The sequence below is a fragment of the Eriocheir sinensis genome, chromosome 4, assembly GCF_024679095.1.
Source record: "Eriocheir sinensis breed Jianghai 21 chromosome 4, ASM2467909v1, whole genome shotgun sequence".
Classification (NCBI taxonomy): domain Eukaryota; kingdom Metazoa; phylum Arthropoda; class Malacostraca; order Decapoda; family Varunidae; genus Eriocheir; species Eriocheir sinensis.
In genome coordinates this window covers 22,474,049-22,494,104 of record NC_066512.1, presented here as the reverse complement: position 1 = coordinate 22,494,104, position 20,056 = coordinate 22,474,049, and the positions used below count along the sequence as shown (strand labels likewise).

Genomic DNA, 20,056 nt, shown 5'->3' with positions numbered 1-20,056 from the left:
GGAGAAACAGAGGAAAAACAGGAGTAGATAGAAAGAGGGGAAGGAGAAATAGAGGAAAAACAGGAGTAGGAAGAAAGAGAGGAAGGAGAAATAGAGAAAGAACAGGAGTAGATAGAAAGAGGGGAAGGAGAAACAGAGGAAAAACAGGAGTAGATAGAAAGAGGGGAAGGAGAAATAGAGGAAAAGCAGGAGTAGGAAGAAAGAAATGAAGGAGGAATAGAGGAAGAACAGAAGTGAGAGAAAAAAGTAGATAATGTAAAATAATATGAAGGAGGAATAAGAGAGACAAGAGGGAGGGAAGGAAGGGAGAGTAAGGAGAAAAGAAGGAAGAATTGAAAGGAAACAGAAAAGAAAGTGGGTGAGTAAGATAAGAAGAAGAAAAGATAGTGAAAAGAAGAAGAAGAAGAAGAAGAAGAAGAAGAAGAAGAAGAAGAAGAAGAAGAAGAAGAAGAAGAAGAAGGAGAAACTGGTTAGCGATGAAGGAATAAAAGCTAGTGGAAGAAATAAAGAAACAAATAGGGGGAGCATGAGAACAGGATGATAATAAGAGAAACAAAAGAGAGGAAAAAAGGATAATAAAAGAAGAATAAGAGAAACGGGAGATATAAAGAGGAGGAGGAAGTAGTGAAAGACGTAGAGGAGAGAAAGAGGGAATAAGACATAATGAGGAAAAGGAGACAATGTAAGAAATAAAGGAAGAACAGAAGGAACAGGAGAAGAGGGGAAGAAGATAATGTAAAAAAAGGAATGAGAAGCAGGTGGAGTAAACGAGAATTAGGAGAGAGTAAAATATATCAGGAACAATGAAGCAAAAGATAAGTAAGTAAAGGGGAGCAGAAGAGAAATAAGGAAGGAATAGAGGAAGCAAAAGATGGTGAAGATGGTGAAGGGAATAAAGAATAATGAAACGGATGGTGAAAGAAGAAAAATCATAGAAGAGAAGAGAATGGAAAAATCGAGGAAGAGGAGGTGAGAAGGAGAATATAGTGGAAGAAACAGAAGAAGAGGAACAAGAAGAAGAAGAAGAGGAAGAGTAAACAGTAGAAGTAAAAAAAGAAGGAACGAGAAATAAAGAGAAAGCGGAGAGGAGATAATGGAAGAAGAAGAAGAAGAAGAAGAAGAAGATTAAGGGGACGAAGAAAATGTAGCAATAAATAAATAAATAAAAATAGAAGCGAACCAGGGAAGGAGAAGAAGAAGAAGAAGAAGAAGGAGAAGAAAATGCAGCAATAAATAAATAAAAAAAAAAAAATAAATAAAAGCGAACCAGGAAAAAGAAAAGAAAAAAGTAAGGAAAAGTAAATGGAGGAAAAACTGAGAAAGAGCAACAGGAGGAAGAAAAAAGAAAAAGAAAAGGAAGAGGAAGAGAAGACAGCGGTAGACAGAAAGGATGTTCAAGGAAAGAGAAGAAAAAGAGAGGAAGATAAATGCGGAAAAAATAAAAGAAAACAGAGGAAGGAGGAGAAGAAGGAAGAGGAAGAAACGAGAGGAAAGAGATAGATGATTATTCGAAGAAGGAGGAGGAGGAGGAGGAGGAGGAGGAGGAGGAGGAGGAGGAGGGGCTGATAGTGAAATGGATGGTGAAAGGAGGAATAGAAGAGATAGTGAGCGTAAAAGAGGAGAGAGGGAGAGAAAAAGAAATGGAGAAAGAATGCGGAGATAGTGGAGTAGGAGGAGGAGGTGGGGTGGAAGAGGAGGAGGAGGAGGAGGAGGAGGAGGAGGAAGAAGAAGATTTACGAGGTAAGATAGTGCAAAAACTTAGGAAGGACGAAGCAGAAAAAAAAGAAAAAGAAGCAGAAGAAGAAAAAGAAGAAGAAGCAGAATAATAATAATAATAATAAGATGAAGAAGAAGGAATAACAGAAAAAAAGAATAATGGTTTTGGAAATTGCAATGATGGTTGTGCTAATGATGATTGAGGTGATAATGGAGGAAGAGAAGGAGGAGGAGGAGGAGGAATGATGGAAGGAAAAAGAAAGAAATGAGAGGCAGGAGAAAGGAAGAGAGGAAAAGAGGAAATAAATAAATAAAGAAAGAAAGAAAGAAGTAAAGAATGGAGGAAGGAAGGAAAGGAAAGGAGAAGAAAGGAAGGAATAAAAGATTGAAGAAGGTGAGAAAAGACAAAAAGAAAGAAAGAAGGTAAAGAACGAGAACAGAAGAAAATTAAAGAGGAAAGGAAGGAATAAAGAAAGGAGGGAGAGGAGACAGGAAAGAAAGACAGGAAGAAAGAAAGGGAAGTTGCAAAAAGACCAAAAAAAAAAGAAAAATAAATAAACCAGAAAAAAAGTAAAAGCTAGACCAAAAAAAAAAGAAAAAAAATGAAAAAAAAAGTGAAGCGTGTAAAAGTTTCACTCAACCTTGCTTTTCTTTTCTTCTTCATTCCTTTCTTCATCCTTTCACTTATTCCTTCCTTCCTTCATTCATTCATTCACCTATTCTCACTGTCCTCATTTTTGGACCCATAAATTCGAGAGCGACCTTGAAACACACACACACACACACACACACACACACACACACACACACACACACACACACACACACACACACACAAGCATAAAACCTTCAACACAAAGATTAAGAATGCAAAAATAAAAATGATAGCTCCCTCCCCTTGAAAATCCCCCTCTTTTAATCCAACCTAAAAACCTCCATTACTTTCTTTTTACGATTCATTCACTTCCATTATACACTCCAAGGTCAATGTCACGCCTATTTTAAGACAGAGAGATGTAGTATTAACCGTGCGGAAAAGAAAAGAGAAAGAAAATGTATTAAAAAAAATGATTGACTTTTCATGGCGTATCTGAGTGTAAGAATTTTAGCGGAGGGGGAAGACGGGAAGGAAAGTATTATATGTGTGATACAGAAAGGCTAAGAGGTAAGAGAAAAGGCTTATTATAACTTTCTCCTCTTCCTTCCTTTTTCCTTCTCCTCCTCCTCCTCCTTGCCGTCCCTTCTAGTCGGAAATGGAGTGGCAGAAAAAGGAGGCGATCATCAGGTTAAAGTTTCCCTCCCGTCAGATTATATAGGGCGATGAGGGGAGGGGCGCGGCGGGTGATGAAGGAGGAGGAGGAGGAAGAGGAGGAGGAGGAGGAGGAGGAGGGGTGTTTGTGGAAAGGTAAGAGGAGAGGAGTCGAAGGATGAGTGACTATGGATGAGGAAGAGCGATAAGAGGAAGAGGTGACTGTTGGGATGGTAGGAAAGATAAGGGATGGAGAAGGACGACGAGGAGGGGGAGGAGGATTGTTTGTGGAAAGGTAGGAGGAGAGGAGTCGAAGGATGAGTGACTATGGATGAGGAAGAGCGATAAGAGGAAGAGGTGATTGTTGGGATGGTAGGAAAGATAAGGGATGGAGAAGGACGACTGTGGATAGGAAGAAAAGTAATCGGTAAAGGAGGAGGAGGAAGAAGAAGAAGAAGAAGAAGAAGAAGAAGAAGAAGAAGAAGAAGAAGAAGAAGAAGAAGAAGAAGAAGAAGAGAAGGAGGAGGAGGAGGCTAAAAGTTGATGTGTCGTATGGGAACAAAAATCCCTCAAGTAAGTAAAAGTGTAAAATCGAAAATGTTACTTGATACACAAAAACAAATGAAAGACGAATGGAAAAAAAGGGTAAGAGGGAGACGGAACAGGAGGAGAAGGAGGAGGAGGAAGACGATGAAGAAGAAGAAGAGGAGAAGGAGGAGGTGGAGCAAGAGAGTCATGATCGAGTTTAAGAATTTAGTAGGATTAAGTTTAATGATATGAGTAAAAAAGAGCAACGATTGTGATATGATTGAATAAAAAGGAGGAAAATTGCGAAAGAAAAGGAGGAGGAGGAAGAAGCGGGGAAGGAGGAGAAGGAGGAGGAGGAGGAGGAGGAGAGGAGGAGGAGGAGCAAGAGAGACATGATCGAATTTAATGATGCGAGAAAAAAAAAGACCAACGAGTGTGATATGATTGAATAAAAAGGAGGAAAATGGCGAAGGAGAAGGAGGAGGATGAAGAAGCGGAGAAGGAGGAGGAGGAGGAGGAGGAGGAGAAGCATAATAGTTGAGGTGCATATCAGCGACAATTCAGTGCGACAAATGGAATGAGGAAGGAGGAATAACAGGAAACAGAGCAATGGAAGAAGGAAGAGAGAAAATGAAAAAGAGGAGTCATAGAAAGAAGAGGAAGAGGAAGAGGAGGTAAAGCATAAACAGGATAATTCAGTGTGACAAATGGAATGAGGAAAGAAGGAATAACAGGGAAAAGAGCAATGGAAGAAGGAAACAAGAAAATGAAAAAGAGGACTCGTAGAAAAAAGACGAAGAGAAAGAGGAGATAAAGCATAAACAGGATAATTCAGTGTGACAAATGGAATGAGGAAAGAAGGAATAACAGGGAAAAGAGCAATGGAAGAAGGAAACAAGAAAATGAAAAAGAGGACTCGTAGAAAAAAGACGAAGAGAAAGAGGAGATAAAGCATAAACAGGATAATTCAGTGTGACAAATGGAATGAGGAAAGAAGGAATAACAGGAAACAGAGCAATAAAAGAAGGAAACAAGATAATAAAAAATGAGAAATCGTAGAAAGAAGAAGAGAAAGAGGAAAAAAAAACATTGAAATTGGGATGCATAAAGATGGTAATAATTCAAGCCAACGAATAGAAGGAGAAAAGAGGAATAACGGAAACAGCAATGAAAGGAAGGAAGGAAGGAAGAAAAGGGAAATTAGTGGTCGTAAACAGAAGAGGAGGAGGCGGAGGAAGAGCACAGACAAATAGAATGATAAAAGAGGAATAAGAGGAACACAGCAATGGAAGAGGAAGCGAGAAAATGCATAAAGAGATGTAATGAAAAGAAGAGGAAGAGGAAGAGGAAGATAAAGCATAAAGGCGATAATTCAAAGCAGGAAATAAAATGCGAAAAGAGGAATGATAAAAAACGCAAGAATGAAAGAGAAAACAAGAAAATGAAGGAAAAATGAGCAATAGAAAGAAATAAGAGGAAGAGGAAGAAGAGGAAAAAGCGTAAATCCGATAATCCAGTCTGACAAATGGAATGAGGAAGAGTGAAGTGACGCGTTGTGGAGTGTTAGTGGAAGTGGAGTGTCAGAGTGGAAGGTAGTAAAGTGGAGGGGGTTGTGGTGGTGGTTGGTGCTGGGAGGTGATGAATGATAATGAAAGGTGATGATGGTGGTGGTGATGGTGGTGTTAGTGGTGGTGGTGATGGTGGTGTTAGTGGTGGTGGTGATGAATGAAAACTGAGATGGAAGAGGTGATGAACGAGTTGAAAGGAGGTGATGAGGGTGATGAGGAGAGCTGCGGTGGTGGTGGTGGTGGTGGTGATGAAGTTGGTGATGATGGTGGTGGTGATACTGAACGAAAATGAAGATAGAAGAGATGGTGATGAATATGGCAAATAGAGGTGATGACGATGAAAAAGAGAACTGTGGTGGTGGGTGATGAAGATGGTGGTGGTGGTGGTGATGATGGTGATGAAAAAGGGAGATGAAGATGATGATGCCACTGAATATGAAAGCGGTGATGGGTGAAGGTTATAAAAATGAAGATGGAGGTGTTGATGATGATGATGGTGATGATGATGGTGGTGGTGATGGAAAGGAAGGTACAGAGGTTACGTAGATAGATAATGGGAACGGGAATAAGGGAGAAGATAGGGATAATGGGAGAGAGTGAGATAATGATGGAGGTTATGTAATGAGAGAGAGAGAGAGAGAGAGAGAGAGAGAGAGAGAGAGAGAGAGAGAGAGAGAGAGAGAGAGAGAGAGAGAGAGAGAATTATGATAAACGTGGAAGTGGGATAAAGTAGAAATTATTTAAGTGACAGTGGAAAAGGAAAAAGGAATAAGAACAAAAGGAGGAGAAGGATAGAAAGGAAAAGAAGGAGTGATTGTGGAAGGGGGAGAGGGAGAAGAGGAAGAGGAGAAGTATTTATGGAAGAAGTGGAGAAAGGAATAGGAACAAAGGAAAGGGGAGAAAGAAAAAGGAGGAGTGATTGTGGAAGAGGAAGAAAGAGAAGAGGTGGTTATGGAAGATGATAGAGAGGAGAAGGATAAGTGTTTGAGGAGAAGAATTAGGAGGAGGAGGAGGAGGAGGAGGAGGAGGAGGAGGAGGAGACGAAAGTAGAGAAAAAGGAGGAAGAAGATGAAGATAAAAGCAATGATTAAAATGAAGACGAATATAATAATAATAATAATAATAATAATAATAATAATAATAATAATAATAATAATAATAATAATAATAATAATATTTTTTTATTCGTAATAGGTACAGTTTTGGGGACATTAGATTATAAAACAGATATTAAAACACTTAAAATTTAAAGACTAATAGCCAGATAAAATATAAAAGTAAACTAAAAAGGACATAGTATAAGACTCACTCTCACTAAAATGTACGTGTCATCAAGCAGCTCGCGTCTTGCATCATAAGTTAAATAACAGTCCATCTGGCCCTCAGAAATATTTAAGAGTTCCCTCATCACACAGGTCTGCCAAGTTTCATCGCCTTCCATGCAATGTGTCTTTGTTATTAAAAAATTTCTGCTTAGGTAAAATAAATCATGATACTTAAATACCGAAGAGTTTACATTCGAGAGAGAGAGAGAGAGAGAGAGAGAGAGAGAGAGAGAGAGAGAGAGAGAGAGAGAGAGAGAGAGAGAGAGAGAGAGAGAGAGAGAGAGAGAGAGAGAGAGAGAGAGAGAGAGAGAGAGAGAGAGAGAGAGAGAGAGAGAGAGAGAGAGAGAGAGAGAGAGAGAGAGAGAGAGAGAGAGAGAGAGAGTGTAAATAACGCTAATTTTGATTGCCACGATGTTGAACAAAACTGGTTAACCCCCAACCCCATTCACCCCATTCGTAGAGGGGGAGGAGGAGGAGGGATTGCCGTTTGGGGCGTGGGGGTGGGGGGAAAAGGGGAAAACGTGGGGTGGGGTGTGTGGGGGAGGGGAGGGGTCAGCTTTAATGATGACACTGATCCTCACCTTCGCGTCCCTGGTCACAAGTTCAAAGTTCACTAGACTTCCACGAGACGATATGATGTGACCCAAATGTTTTCCACTTTTAACCAGGTTGCAGCGACGGGGCAAATTTGTGGCTTTACCGTGTACCAGCGACGGGCCAAATTTTTTCCGTGATATAAACCCCCAAAAATAGATGATCACAAATGCGTTGATATATATTATGAAATGCTTTGTGTGAGTGATGATTTTTTCTCGTTTTTCTCGTTTAGAGGAAGGGGCCTTTAAGAAACATGATCCCCGCAGCCACCAAGTTAACATTCTGTATATCACGACCATACATAATGACTGTAGAGGTGGGACTAAAGGAAGGTGTAAAAGGTGATGATGTAGGTGGAGGTGGTGGTGATGGTGGAGGTGAAGATGTAGATGAAGGTGAAGGAGGAATATGAAGAAAATGAAGGTAATGGTAATATAATTGAGACGAAAACTGTGATTGTGGAGGTAAAAGTGTTATTAAGGGTTGTGTAAGTGGTGGTGGTGGTGGTGGTGGTGGTGGACCGGACGTGGTGGATGATAACAGCGTGTGGAAGTGACGCCATATCGAGGTTTCCTTTAAGACCAGACAGGTGCCGCCGCTCTCTCTCTCTCTCTCTCTCTCTCTCGATCTTTGTAAACACCTTTTTCTTTATTTTTTTCCTTCCTCTCCTTCTTTCTTTCTTTTACTTTCTTTTTTTTTATTCTTGTTTCCTTTCTTTGTTACTTTTTTCTCTCTTTTTTTTTCTTTTTTTGTCTTGTTGTTGTTGTTGTTGTTGTTGTTGTTGTTGTTATTCTTTTTTCTTTTTCTTTTCTTTTTCTTTTCTTTTTCTTCTTCTTCTTCTTCTTCTCTTTCCTTCTTCTCTTTTCTTCTTCTTCTTCTTCTTCTTCTTCTTCTTCTTCTTCTTCTTCTTCTTGCCACGTCTTCCTCGCAAATATCAATTACATTACGTCCTTCTGCCTTTCATATTTCTCCTCCTCCTCCTCCTCCTCCTCCTCCTCCTCCTCCTCCTCCTCTTCCTCCTCCTCCTTCGCCTAATATTTTCGTGGTCCACTAACACTTGACCCTCCCTGGACGCATTACCTTCACTTCCCTACAAAGCTCCTCCCTCCCTCCTTCCCTCCCGCCCTTTCTACCCTCCCTCCCTCCTTCCTCTCCTCCTTCCTCTCCTTCCACTACCTCCTTTACCTCCATCTTCCTTCCTTAGGTGACCCATACTCCCGTTTTCTTTCGTGTGAAGTGGTTGCCTGGTGGTGGTGGTGGTTGCAGTGGTCATTCGAAGTGCAAAAGAAGAAGGAGGAGGAGGAGGAGGAGGAGGAGGAAGAGTAAGGAGGAGGCGGACAGTAATTGAGTTATGAGCAAGACACGAATGAGTAAAATTGTGGGTCAAGGTTTTTTTTTTTCTCTTACTCTTTTTTTGGAGGAGGAGGAGGAGGAGGAGGAGGAGGCTAACTCGGTCTCGGTGAAGGAGGAAGCAGTGAGGTAATTTTGTTTCTTTTCTTTACTTTTCTTTACCGGATTTCAAGCTAAGTCTTTGGTCGTGTTGAGAGTTGTTGCTGCTTCCGAAATGAGTCGTGTATTTTTTTTCAGTGAGAGAGAAAAAAAAAGAAAGAGATAGATAGTTAGAGAGATAGCGATACAGAGACAGAGAGAAGAGGAAGGAATGGATGGGAGTTGGAAGAGGAGGAGGAAGTTGAGAAGGGATGAACAGGAGAAGGAGAGAAAAGGAAGGAATGGATGGGAGTTGGAAGAGGAGGAGGAAGTTGAGAAAGGAAGAACAGGAGAAGGAGAGAAAAGGAAGGAATGGATGGGAGTTGGAAGAGGAGGAGGAAGTTGAGAAGGGATGAACAGGAGAAGGAGAGAAAAGGAAGGAATGGATGGGAGTTGAAGGAGGAGGAGGAAGTTGAGAAGGGAAGGACAGGAGAAGGACAGAAAAGGAAGGAATGGATGGGAGTTGAAGGAGGAGGAAGTTGAGAAAGGAAGAACAGGAGAAGGAGAGAAAAGGAAGGAATGGATGGGAGTTGAAGGAGGAGGAGGAAGTTGAGAAAGGATGAACAGGAGAAGGAGAGAAAAGGAAGGAATGGATGGGAGTTGGAAGAGAAGGAGGGAGTTGAGAAGGGAAGGACAAGAGAAGGAGGAAAAAGAAAGGAAGATATGAGAGTTGGAAGAGAAGGAGAAAGTTGAGAAGGGAAGAACAGAAGGTGGAGAGAAAAGGAGGGGCGTTATAGTGGACGTACAGGTGAAGGAAAAGACAAGCAGACAGACAAAACACAGACTAAGACAAAGCTAACGACAGAAAGACACAAAAAAAGAGACATAAAAATAAAAAGACAAGTCGCTAGTCCTCTAAAATGGGTCACTTGTAGTCTCCTATCCCTATGTATCCTTGAACAGACAGACAGAGAGAGAGAAAGAGACGGAAAAAAACACAGAGAAAACAGATGATTATAAACAGGCCCTCAATTTTAAGCAAGTCACCTTATCTTCGTGTTTCCTTGTTCATCCTTAATTTGACAAACAGAAAGAAAGACAGAGGGAAACAGAGAGAAACAGACAGACAGACAGGAAGACAGAGCCAGGAAGACAGAGACAGACAAACAGAAGGACAGACACAGACAGACAGACAGACAAACTAAGAGAAAAACAGGAACGTGTGTCAGTGTTTACCAGGAAGACAGATTTTAACAGAGAAAGGAAACAGATAGTCAGAAGGCCAGAAGGAGTAAAAGGAGGAATAAAGAGGAAAAGAGGAAGGATAAAGAGGTGGGAATTAGGAGAAAAAGAGTTAGATAAGAAAAGGGGAAGAAAGAATAACCAAGAGAAATACAGACCCGATTTTAACAGAGAAAGGAAACAGATAGACAGAAGGAGAGAAGGAAAAAAAGGAGGACTAAAGAGGAATAGAAAGAGGATGAAGAGGTGCGGATTAAGAGGAAAAGAGTTAGGTAAGAAAAGAGAGGAAGAAAGAAAGAACATGAGAAATACAGACCCGATTGTCATTACCGCTAAACCAACCATTCAGAGAGAGAGAGAGAGAGAGAGAGAGAGAGAGAGAGAGAGAGAGAGAGAGAGAGAGAGAGAGAGAGAGAGAGAGAGAGAGAGAGAGAGAGAGCAACCAATCTTCACTGTCAAGCGGAAAGTCCAACCCCAACCAGGCGGGGACTCGAACCCTTGCCCGGAGACGAGGCGACGAAGGGTTAATCCATCACTCCAGCACCTCCGCCGGGACCGAACTGGAGCGGTGTACTTGTGTTTCCTCTTCCTCCTCCTCCTCCTCCTCCTCTTGCGGTTATTCTTCAGCTTTAACCATTTCTCGAGGCTCTGAGGTGAAGTGGAGGAGAAGGAAAGGAGAGAAGGAGGAGGAGGAGGAGGAGGAGGAGGAGGAGGAAGAGTGGAGGTGAAGGAAGAGGAAAAGGAAGGAATGGATGAAAGAGGTAAGAGAAGAAGGAAGTGGAGAAGAAGGAAAGGAGAGAAGGAGGAGAGGAGGAGAAAAGGAAGAATGTTAGTGGAGGTGAAGGAAGAGGAAAGGGAAGGAAGGAATGGATGAAAGAGGTATGAGAAGAAGGAAGTGGAGAAGAAGGACAGGACGGAAGGAGGAGAGGAGGAGAAAAGGAAAGGAGCTAGTGGAGGTGAAGGAAGAGGAAGGGGAAGGTAGAAATGAATGAAGGTTGGAAGAGAAGGAAGAAGAGTAGTTCGGCGAAGCGGAGTTGAAGGGGAGGACAGGAGAAGAAATACAAGGATGTAAGTGGAAGTGGAAGTGGAGATACAGAAGGGAGTGGATGAAAGTATAGAAGAGAAGGAGGAAAAGGAATGGTGGAGGTGTTGGATGCAGTGATGGAGTCTGAGGAAGTAGAAGAGGAGACGGGAGAGTGAAGGGAGGGAGATGCTGAGAAGGAAGAGTAACAGAAAGAAGAGAAAAGGAGGAGGAAATGGGGGTGAAGGGAAAGTATACGGAGAAATTGGATGAGGACGACGAGAGTTTCAGCTGGAAGAGAAAGAAAAGGAGGAGGAGTTAGCGGAGGACCAAAATATGATGAGAGAAATTAAGAATGACAGTAGGATTAGGGAAAGGGTAAACCGAGAGAGAGAGAGAGAGAGAGAGAGAGAGAGAGAGAGAGAGAGAGAGAGAGAGAGAGAGAGAGAGAGAGAGAGAGAGAGAGAGAGAGAGAGAGAGAGAGAGAGAGAGATAGAGAGAGAGAGAGGAACAAAACAAGAGAAAACAGAGGCTGAAGAGGAAAAGATTTAAGAGAGAAAGAGGGAAGGAAAGAGAGACGGGCAGAACAAGAGGAGGAGGAGAGATGGAGGATAAGGAGTAAAAGTGCGGAGCAAGAGGTGTGTGGAGGGTCAAGGAGAGGTGAAAGAGAGCGGAAGAAAGGGAGACGGAGGAGGCGAGGGGAGGGAGTGTAAGGGGGAGCGGCAGCGGAACGATCAGGGAATTTCGAAGACTTATTTTCCTTTCTCGCCTTCGCCGGGCACGTAAGCAACAGGCGTGCAGGGGGGGTAGGGGGGGGGGGCGTGCTGAAGGGTGGGCTGGGGGCGTGTTGGGGGCGTGCAGTGAACATACGAACATGCGAACTTTGGAATCTTATGAAATTTAGAATCTTACGAAACTTTAGAATCTTACGAAGTTTAGAATCTTACGAACTTAAGAATCTTACGAAGTTTAGAATCTTACAAACTTTAGAATCTTACGAACTTTAGAATATTACGAACTTAAGAATCTTACGAACTTTAGAATCTTACAAACTTTAGAATCTTACGAACTTTAGAATATTACGAACTTAAGAATCTTACGAAGTTTAGAATCTTACGAAGCTTAGGATCTTACGAACTTTAGAATCTTACGAGCTTTAGAATCTTACGAACTTTAGAATATTACGAACTTTAGAATCTTACGAAGTTTAGAATCTTACGAAGCTTAGGATCTTACGAACTTTAGAATATTACGAACTTTAGAATCTTACGAAGTTTAGAATCTTACGAAGCTTAGGATCTTACGAACTTTAGAATCTTACGAGCTTTAGAATCTTACGAACTTTAGAATCTTACGAACTTTTGAATATTACGAACTTTAGAATATTACGAAGTTTAGAATCTTATGAAGTTTAGAATCCTACTAACTCTAGAATCTTACAAAGTTTAGATTCTTACAAACTCTAGAATCTTGCTAAGTTTAGAATCTTACGAAGTTTAGAATCTTACGAACTTTAGAATCTTGCGAACTTAGATGCAGTAGAACATAAGAACATACGAACTTACGAACATACAAACTTAGGAGCAATGAACATACGAACTTACGCACATACGGGGAAATGTAATCGTGTAATCTTCACCAGAGGAAACAATGTAAAAAAAAGAGCGAAAATAATAAGAAATTGAAGATGATAAGAATGATAACAAGATATAATAGTTATCGTTATCATCAACACTGGCCAGTCTACTAGTCAACTGAACGGGACAATGACTTTCAACTCTATTCAATGTTATATGAAAAGGAGAAGGAAGGCGAAGAATATGGAGATTGAAATTGTATCTTAAAAGGGCGAGGAATGTGAAGATTGTGATTCTAATGACAGTAACATCTTTTAAAACTAGGAAAAGAATACTTGATTTAACGTTCCTTGATAATGAAATGTCGCGTTCTGTTTTGCGTCAATATAAACTTTCGAATATTATCCCCAGAATAAAAGAAAATAATTAAAAGAAACGAATGTGTGTTTTTAATGAGGCTTCTGTTTCACTTTTTTTCTTCTGGTAGTGGAAAAGAAAATATTTGAGTAATGATTTATTCCTGCACGAAACTCCCCTTACCATCATCATCGTAACTCATCATCATCATAATCATCATCATTATAACTCATTACCAGCGTCATCATGTAGGGCGGTCAGGCAAGACATCACCAGAAGCTCTCCCTCCCTCACCCTTGAAGAACAAACGATATTCCTTTCTTCTTTTCTTGTCTCTTTCCTCTTCTTTCTTTTCCTTTCTCCTTTCTTTTTTTTTCTTTCTTTCTTTCTTTCTTCTTTTCTTCTTTTTCTATTTTTCTTTTCTTTTTTTTCCTTTCTTCTTTCTTCCTCTTTTCTTTTTCTTTCCTTTTTTTTTTTTTTTCTCTTTTCTCTTTTTCTTTCTTCTTTTCTCTTCCTTCCTTCCTTCCTTTCTATTCTTCGTTTCATTATTTTTTCTCTTTCTTCTTTCCTTTTTGTCAGTCTCTTCTTTCCTTCCTTCTTTCTGTTTTTCGTTTCATTATTTTTTTCTCTTTCTTCTTTCCCTTTTGTCAGTCTCTCTTCCTTCCTTCCTTCTCCTCAGTTTTCTCACATTAAGGCAATCAAAGTTTCATCGGGGACTCAGGTAAAAAGGAGAAAGATGACACATTGTAACGAGCAAACTTGTACCACCAGAAGCCGTAGATAACATGAAGAGAAGCGCCGAGAAGCGTCCATTAGAGAACTTTCTTTCTTACGATGAAGGACATATGAAAGAAGGAACGGATGAGAGGATTGCTGGAGCGGCCTTAAGGAATTACTCGTGACCGACGTTGTGATAGATTTCCAGAATTACAGGAATTAAGATAAGCTCTGGAGAAGGCGGAGGAGGAGGGGTAAAAGGTGAAGGAGGGGAAGAGTGGAGGAGAGAGTAAAAGAGAAGGGGTAAAAGAGGGAGGGAAATTAAGAAAAGAAAAGAAAGGAGATTAAAGGAGGAGTTAAAGAAGGAAGAGGAAGAAAAGAAAGGTGAGTAGAGGAAAGGGGTAGAAGACGGAGGGAGAGGAGAAGAGAGTAAAGAAGAATAGAGAAGGGTAAAATAAAGAGGAAGAGGAGGAGGAGGAGGAGGAGAAGGTTGTCAGTGAAAAAAGAATGCTTGTGTTTCTTTAGCTTGGTAGGAGGAAGAGGAGGAGGAGGAGGAGGAGGAGGAGGTGAAAGAGGAAGAGGAGGGAGATGAAGTTGAGGTTGCAGACGAGTAAAGAATATTTGTGTTTCTTCAGCTTGAGAGAAGGAAGAAAAAGAGGCGGAAGAGGAGGAGGAGAAGAAGAAGAGGAGGAGGAAGTAGCGAAGTGGAGGAGGAGAGAGACAGGAAGAGAAAGAAAAATGTTTGCGTCGAAAGTTCCGTTGACTGGACGAAACTAAACTAAACTTTGAAACACGGATGTCATTGTGAAGAGACTCTGGATGGTTACAAATGAAACAAAGGAAGGGAGAGGAGGAAGGAGGAGAGGAGGAGAGGTTGTTGTTGTTGTTGTTGTTGTTGATGATGATGATGATGTTGTTTCTGTAGTTGTAGATGTTGTTGTTGTTGTTGTTACTGATCTCCTCATGGGGGTTTGGAAAGAATAAATAATGACAGAAAAAAAGAGAAAAATTATAGCAAAGCGAAATAAATCAACAGAGAGAGAGAGAGAGAGAGAGAGAGAGAGAGAGAGAGAGAGAGAGAGAGAGAGAGAGAGAGAGAGAGAGAGAGAGAGAGAGAGAGAGAGAGAGAGGCCCCCCGGTAACTTCGCCTCGGCCGTGAGGGGACCGGAGCCCCCGGTAACCTCCGCTCAGTCGTGAGGGGGCCCACGGCTTCCCTCTCTGCCCTCGGGCCCTGCAGGAAAACTGTCAGACTTCAAGAGAAGTCTAGATGAGTGTAAAGTTAATTTTGAGTTTGTGCCGACAAACCGACTTTATCGGTTCTAGGATGGTGGCTGAGTGGACCCCGACTGCGGATCCGACATGGAAAAAACTCTCCCTCGGTGCTTCATGACATAACAGTACGATTTATTAGAGGAAGGAGCGTCTGGTGAACAGAGAGAGAGAGAGAGAGAGAGAGAGAGAGAGAGAGAGAGAGAGAGAGAGAGAGAGAGAGAGAGAGAGAGAGAGAGAGAGAGAGAGAGAATAAAACAAAGAGGGACAGATTACGAAAAAAAAAAAATCCCCACCTTTTTTTTTGTTAGTCATATTTCTTTTCTTATCGCTCTGTTATTTATTGTTTATTGCTGTGTTGTCGTTGTTGTTGTTGTTGTTGTTGTTGTTGTTGTTGTTGCTGTTGTTGTTGTTTTTCTTTTTCTTCTTCTTCTTCTTCTTCTTATTATTATTATTATTATTATTATCATTATTATTATTATTATTATTTTTATTTCTTTTTCTTCTTCTTCTTCTTCTTCTTCTTTCAGTGCCTTCTTTTCCTCCTCCTCCTCCTTCCTCATCCTCATCAGTTTATTTTATCTCATTTCTCATTTTTCTTCTCGCTTCTTTGTTGTTCTTATTATTCCTGCTGTATCATCCCATCCTCTTATCGGCCTCACGTGTTGCTCATATTATTCACCGCTTCATGTATAAATATTTCCCATGAATACTTATTAATTTATTCCTCCCTCCCTGTGGCTAACGCGGCGTGGTTATCTCCCCCTCCAGATCCCTTGGCGAGGCCGCTTCTGCAGACCTAACACGCTGAGGCCGAGGTGAGTGTATGAGTATGTGAGGCTCCGTTGGTAGAGTTTTGGGAGGCTTAGTTAGTGGTTTCCTTTGTTATTTTACGTTTTTTTTTTTAAGGAGGGATTGGTAGTTTTTCGTTTCAATTTTTATTTTTATTTTTTCTTGCTTTGTTTTGGTGTTTTCTCTTTTTTAATTATCTTTTAACGAGAAATTTTTAGTATGCTTCAGTAATCTTTTTTTGTTCGATTTTTCTTGCTTGTCGATGGGCGGTGTGTTTGGACTTGCTGTGTCGATACTTGTCTCAAACCTGTCTAGCACGAAAAGAGGTTGGGGAAGGTGTATGAGGGAGGATGGGGGTAGCTGTGTGTGTGGGGGGGGGGAGGGGTTGATATGGGGTGGGCGGAAGGTGTGGTGGGGACGTGGATGAAAGAGAAAGGAAGCAGTAGGAGGAGGAGGAGGAGAGGAAGAGAAGGAGGAGGAGGAGGAGGTTAAAGAAAGGAAATGAAGCGGAATAAAGAAAGGAAAGGAAGGAAATAGGAAGAGAAAAGATCAAGGAGAAATGAGACAAGAAAAAAAAACAGGACAAGAAAAGTAAAGAGAAGGAGGAGGAAAAGAACTCACTAAAGGAAGAGGAATAGGAAGAAAAACAAGAACAAGAAGAAAAAATAAACAAGAAGTGTGTGTGTGTGTGTGTGTGTGTGTGTGTGTGTGTGTGTGTGTGTGTGTGTGGGTGGGAGGATTGATGAGGAGTAAAAGGAGGCATTGAAAGAAGAGGAACAGGAAGAAGAAGAAGAAGAAGAAGAAGAAGAAGAAAAAAAAAAGAAGAAGAAAAAGAAGAAGAAAAACAAAAACAAGAATAAGTGTGTGTGTGTGTGTGTGTGTGTGTGTGTGTGTGTGTGTGTGTGTGTGTGTGTGTGTGTGTGTGTATGTGTGGTGGGTGGGTGGACAGATATATGTCTTTGGGTATGTAAGTGGATGTAGGTGGAGGACTGGAAAGATAGGAGCGTGTGTGTGTGTGTGTGTGTGTGTGTGTGTGTGTGTGTGTGTGTGTGTGCGTGGGAGGGGGAGGGGGATGTATGCATTTACCCTCAATCACCTGCAAAATGCCCCAGGTGAGTGAATACCGGGCTGATTGGTAATGAGGGGAGTCTTACCTGGAGGCGGAGTTCCAGGTAAGACTCGCAAGGAAAGTAATGATGCTGTTTGAACCTTATTTTACCTCACTTTTTTCCCCATCATCGTCTTAGGTATTTTTTTTCTTCTTTTTTTACAACTCGATCCGTTTCTCATGGTAGTAATATTTTTTTCTTCTTTTTCCAACTCGATCATCCGTTTCTTATGGTTAGTTTATTTTTGGTTCACTATGTTATTCATCCACGATTCTTTTACTTTTTTATTCTTTTATTAACTTTCCTCGTTCTCCTTTTTTCTTTTCTTATTCATGTTCTTGTTCCAGTTCCTCATTTTTTTCGTTTTTTTCGTCTCCATTTTTCCCCTTTTTCCTCTCTTTTCCTCTTTTTTTTCGTCTCCATTTTCCCCTTTTTCCTCTCTTTTCCTCTTTTTAAGTCTCCATTTTCCCCTTTTCCTCTCTTTTCCTCTTTTTTTGTCTCCATTTTCCCTTTTTCCTCTTTTTTCCTCTTTTTCGTCTCCATTTTCCCCTTTTCCTCTCTTTTCCTCTTTTTTTCGTCTCCATTTTCCCCTTTTCCTCTCTTTTCCTCTTTCTTTTCGTCTCCATTTGCCCTTTTTCCTCTTTTTTCCTCTTTTTTCGTCTCCATTTTTCCCTTTTCCTCTCTTTTCCTCTTTTTTTCGTCTCCATTTTTCCCCTTTTCCTCTTTTGTCCTCTATTTTCGTCTCCATTTTTTCCCTTTTCCTCTCCTTTCCTCTTTTTTTCGTCTTCATTTTTTCCCTTTTTCCTCTCTTTTCCTCTTTTTCTCGTCTCCTTTTTTCCCTTTTTTCCTCTCTTTTCCTCTTTTTTCGTCTCCATTTTTTCCCCTTTTCCTCTCTTTTCCTCTTTTTTCTTCTTGTATTCAATCTCCTCGTTCTTATTTTCTTATGTTCTGTTTCTTTTCCTCTTTTTCCATATATTTTTCTTTTCTGTCCTTTTTTTCTTCCGTTTCCTCGTTTTTTTTCCTTTTTTTCTTCTTTTTGTCTTTTTTTATTCAACCTTCTTTTCTTCCTTTTATTCACCATGTTGTTTCTTGTCATCTTTTACTCGTTTTTTCCTCCTTTTTAATCTTTTTCCTCTTTTTCCTTTTCTCCTCTATTTTTCCTCTTTAGTCCATTTCTCTTGTGTCTCGTACTCAGCATCCTTGTCCTCAATTTTTCTTTTCATGGTGCTCTTTTTCCTCTTTATCCTCCTCCTCCTCCTCCTCCTCCTCCTTCTCCTATTGCAAGTTTTCTTATCTCTTTCATTTGACATTCTTCTTTTTCTCCTCCTCCTCCTCCTCCTCCTCCTCCTCCTCCTTCAGAAGTAGCTCCAGTAGTCTCACAAGTTTGTATTCTGCAATAAAAAAGAGAAAAAAAACTAGGGCGTGTGTTTTAGGATAAGCTTCAGTCTAATGCGTGTGTCCTTGTGTGTGTGTGTGTGTGTGTGTGTGTGTGTGTGTGTGTGTGTGTGTGTGTGTGTGTGTGTGTTATTGCTTCCACATGCAAGATCTCAGCCTTGTCCTCATTACTGTTGTTGTTGTTGTTGTTGTTGTTGCCATTATCTTCCTCCTTCTCCTCCTTCGTCTCCTCTTTTCATCTTTGTCCTTCTTTTTTTTTTTTAATGGTTGTTGTTGTTTTTGTTGTTGTTGTTGTTGTTGTTGTTGTTGTTGTTGTTGTTGCTGCTGCTATAGTCTTTCCAGCTGTCGTTCCTTTATTATTCTCTTCCTCTCCTCCTTCCGATGCTCAGCACGGTTTCAGGAACAAGCGCTCATGCTTAACCAATTTATTGGACTTCTTCCAAGGTATCTATGAAAACTGGGATAATCATATCCCCAGTGATGTTATATATCTAGACTTTCAGAAAGCCTTTGACAAAGTGCCACATGAAAGACTCCTCAAGAAACTTAAGTCGGCGGGATTAGGCGACGATCTGACAGCGTGGATCAAAGACTGGCTCACTGAAAGAAAACAACGAGTTGTACTCAACGGACAGGCCTCAGTGGCTCCCGGTCACAAGTGGAGTGCCACAGGGTCAGTGCTGGGACCCATACTTTTCATCATATATATCAACGACCTAGAACTAGGATTAAAATCCAATCTTTCAAAATTTGCCGACGACACAAAGGTGGGTGGGAAGGCCCTCACGACGGCAGACTGCGAAATTATCCAGAGACCTGGACCAGATCACTCGGTGGTCAGAAAAATGGCAGATGTCCTTCAACACTACCAAATGTAAAGTAATGCATATCGGATCCAGAAACAGCAAACACATATACCACATGGGTGTCGAACCACTACATGTTGTGCAGAGGAAAGAGACCTCAGGGTCACCATCAGCAGTGACTTGAAACAAACAAAACACTGCAAGTCCGCCTGTAAGAAAGCCAATACAATGCTTGGGTTCATATCGAGGAACTTTGAATACAAGACGCCGGGAGTTATGTTATCCTTGTATAATTCGCTGGTAAGGCCCCACCTGGAATACGCCGTGCAATTCTGGTCTCCTAATTACAGGAAAGACATTGAATTACTTGAGAGAGTACAGCGCCGCGCCACGAAGATGATACCATCACTGAGGACGAAACCCTATGAAGAACGACTCGAGCGACTCAACCTCTTCACGTTGGAAAAGAGACGACTGCGGGGAGACATGATACAAGTCTTTAAGTACCTGAACAAGCTCAGCAACGTTTATCACTCCAAACTCTTCACTCTACAAACTAACCTGAGAACAAGAAACAACGGAAAAACAATGCGATGCAATACCGACATCGGCAGGAGTTATTTCTCGAATAGAGTTGTTCGCCACTGGAACAGCCTTCCTGCAGAAGTGGTTAGCGCAGAGACCATCAACTCCTTCAAGAAACGCATTGATCGCCACTTTGCTGCAACAGGAGTGAACTGAACGTTCCCAAGAGTAGGTACACAAGTGCTTTAATCCTTCCCTGCAAGCCACTCCTGTGGCAAACGGATTGAGAGAGAGTAATGGGCCAACAGGCTTTCTGCTGCCTGCTAGTCCATGTTTCCATGTTTCCTCCTCCTCCCCCCCATCATCATCATAACCTCATTTCCCGCTGCCTGGATGCTTGGAAGTAAGAGAAAGAGAGGAAGAAAGGAAGCTGCTAAAGGAGGAAGAGTGGGAGAGAGGAAGAGGAAGGGAAAGGAGAGGTGAAGGAAGTGGAGGAAGCAGGGAATGATCAGGGAAGGGAGAGGATAGGAAGGGGGAGGTAGGAGGGATGCTGGAAAGGTGGGAAAGGAGCGGAGAGGGAGAGGAAGCAGGGAGGGGGGAGGGATGCTGCAGACGGAAGGAGGGGGGAAGAAGGAAGGATGCTGGAAAGGGAGATTGAGGGAGGAGGGAAGAAGGGGTGCTGGAAGGGCCTGAGAGGGAAGAAGGGGAGGGAGAAAAGAAAGGGAAGGGGGAGGATGGGAGAGGAGGAAGGGAGGAGGGATGCTGGAAACTGGAGAAGCGGGAGAGGAAAGAAAGGAAGGAAGAAAGGAGGAGAGGGAAAGGAGACAGAAAGGAA

General features: G+C 41.6%; 1 protein-coding gene across 5 annotated transcripts in view; it reads left to right on the top strand.

The window, feature by feature from the left end:
- Window positions 1-20,056, top strand: part of LOC127009952 (G-protein coupled receptor moody-like) — a 204,967-nt gene that overhangs the window by 127,158 nt on the left and 57,753 nt on the right. For all 5 annotated transcript variants that reach the window (XM_050883514.1, XM_050883557.1, XM_050883547.1 and 2 more), the window contains one exon: window positions 15,366-15,412. The gene's annotated coding sequence lies outside the window, so the exon portion shown is untranslated. The remainder of the gene's footprint in view (window positions 1-15,365; window positions 15,413-20,056) is intronic.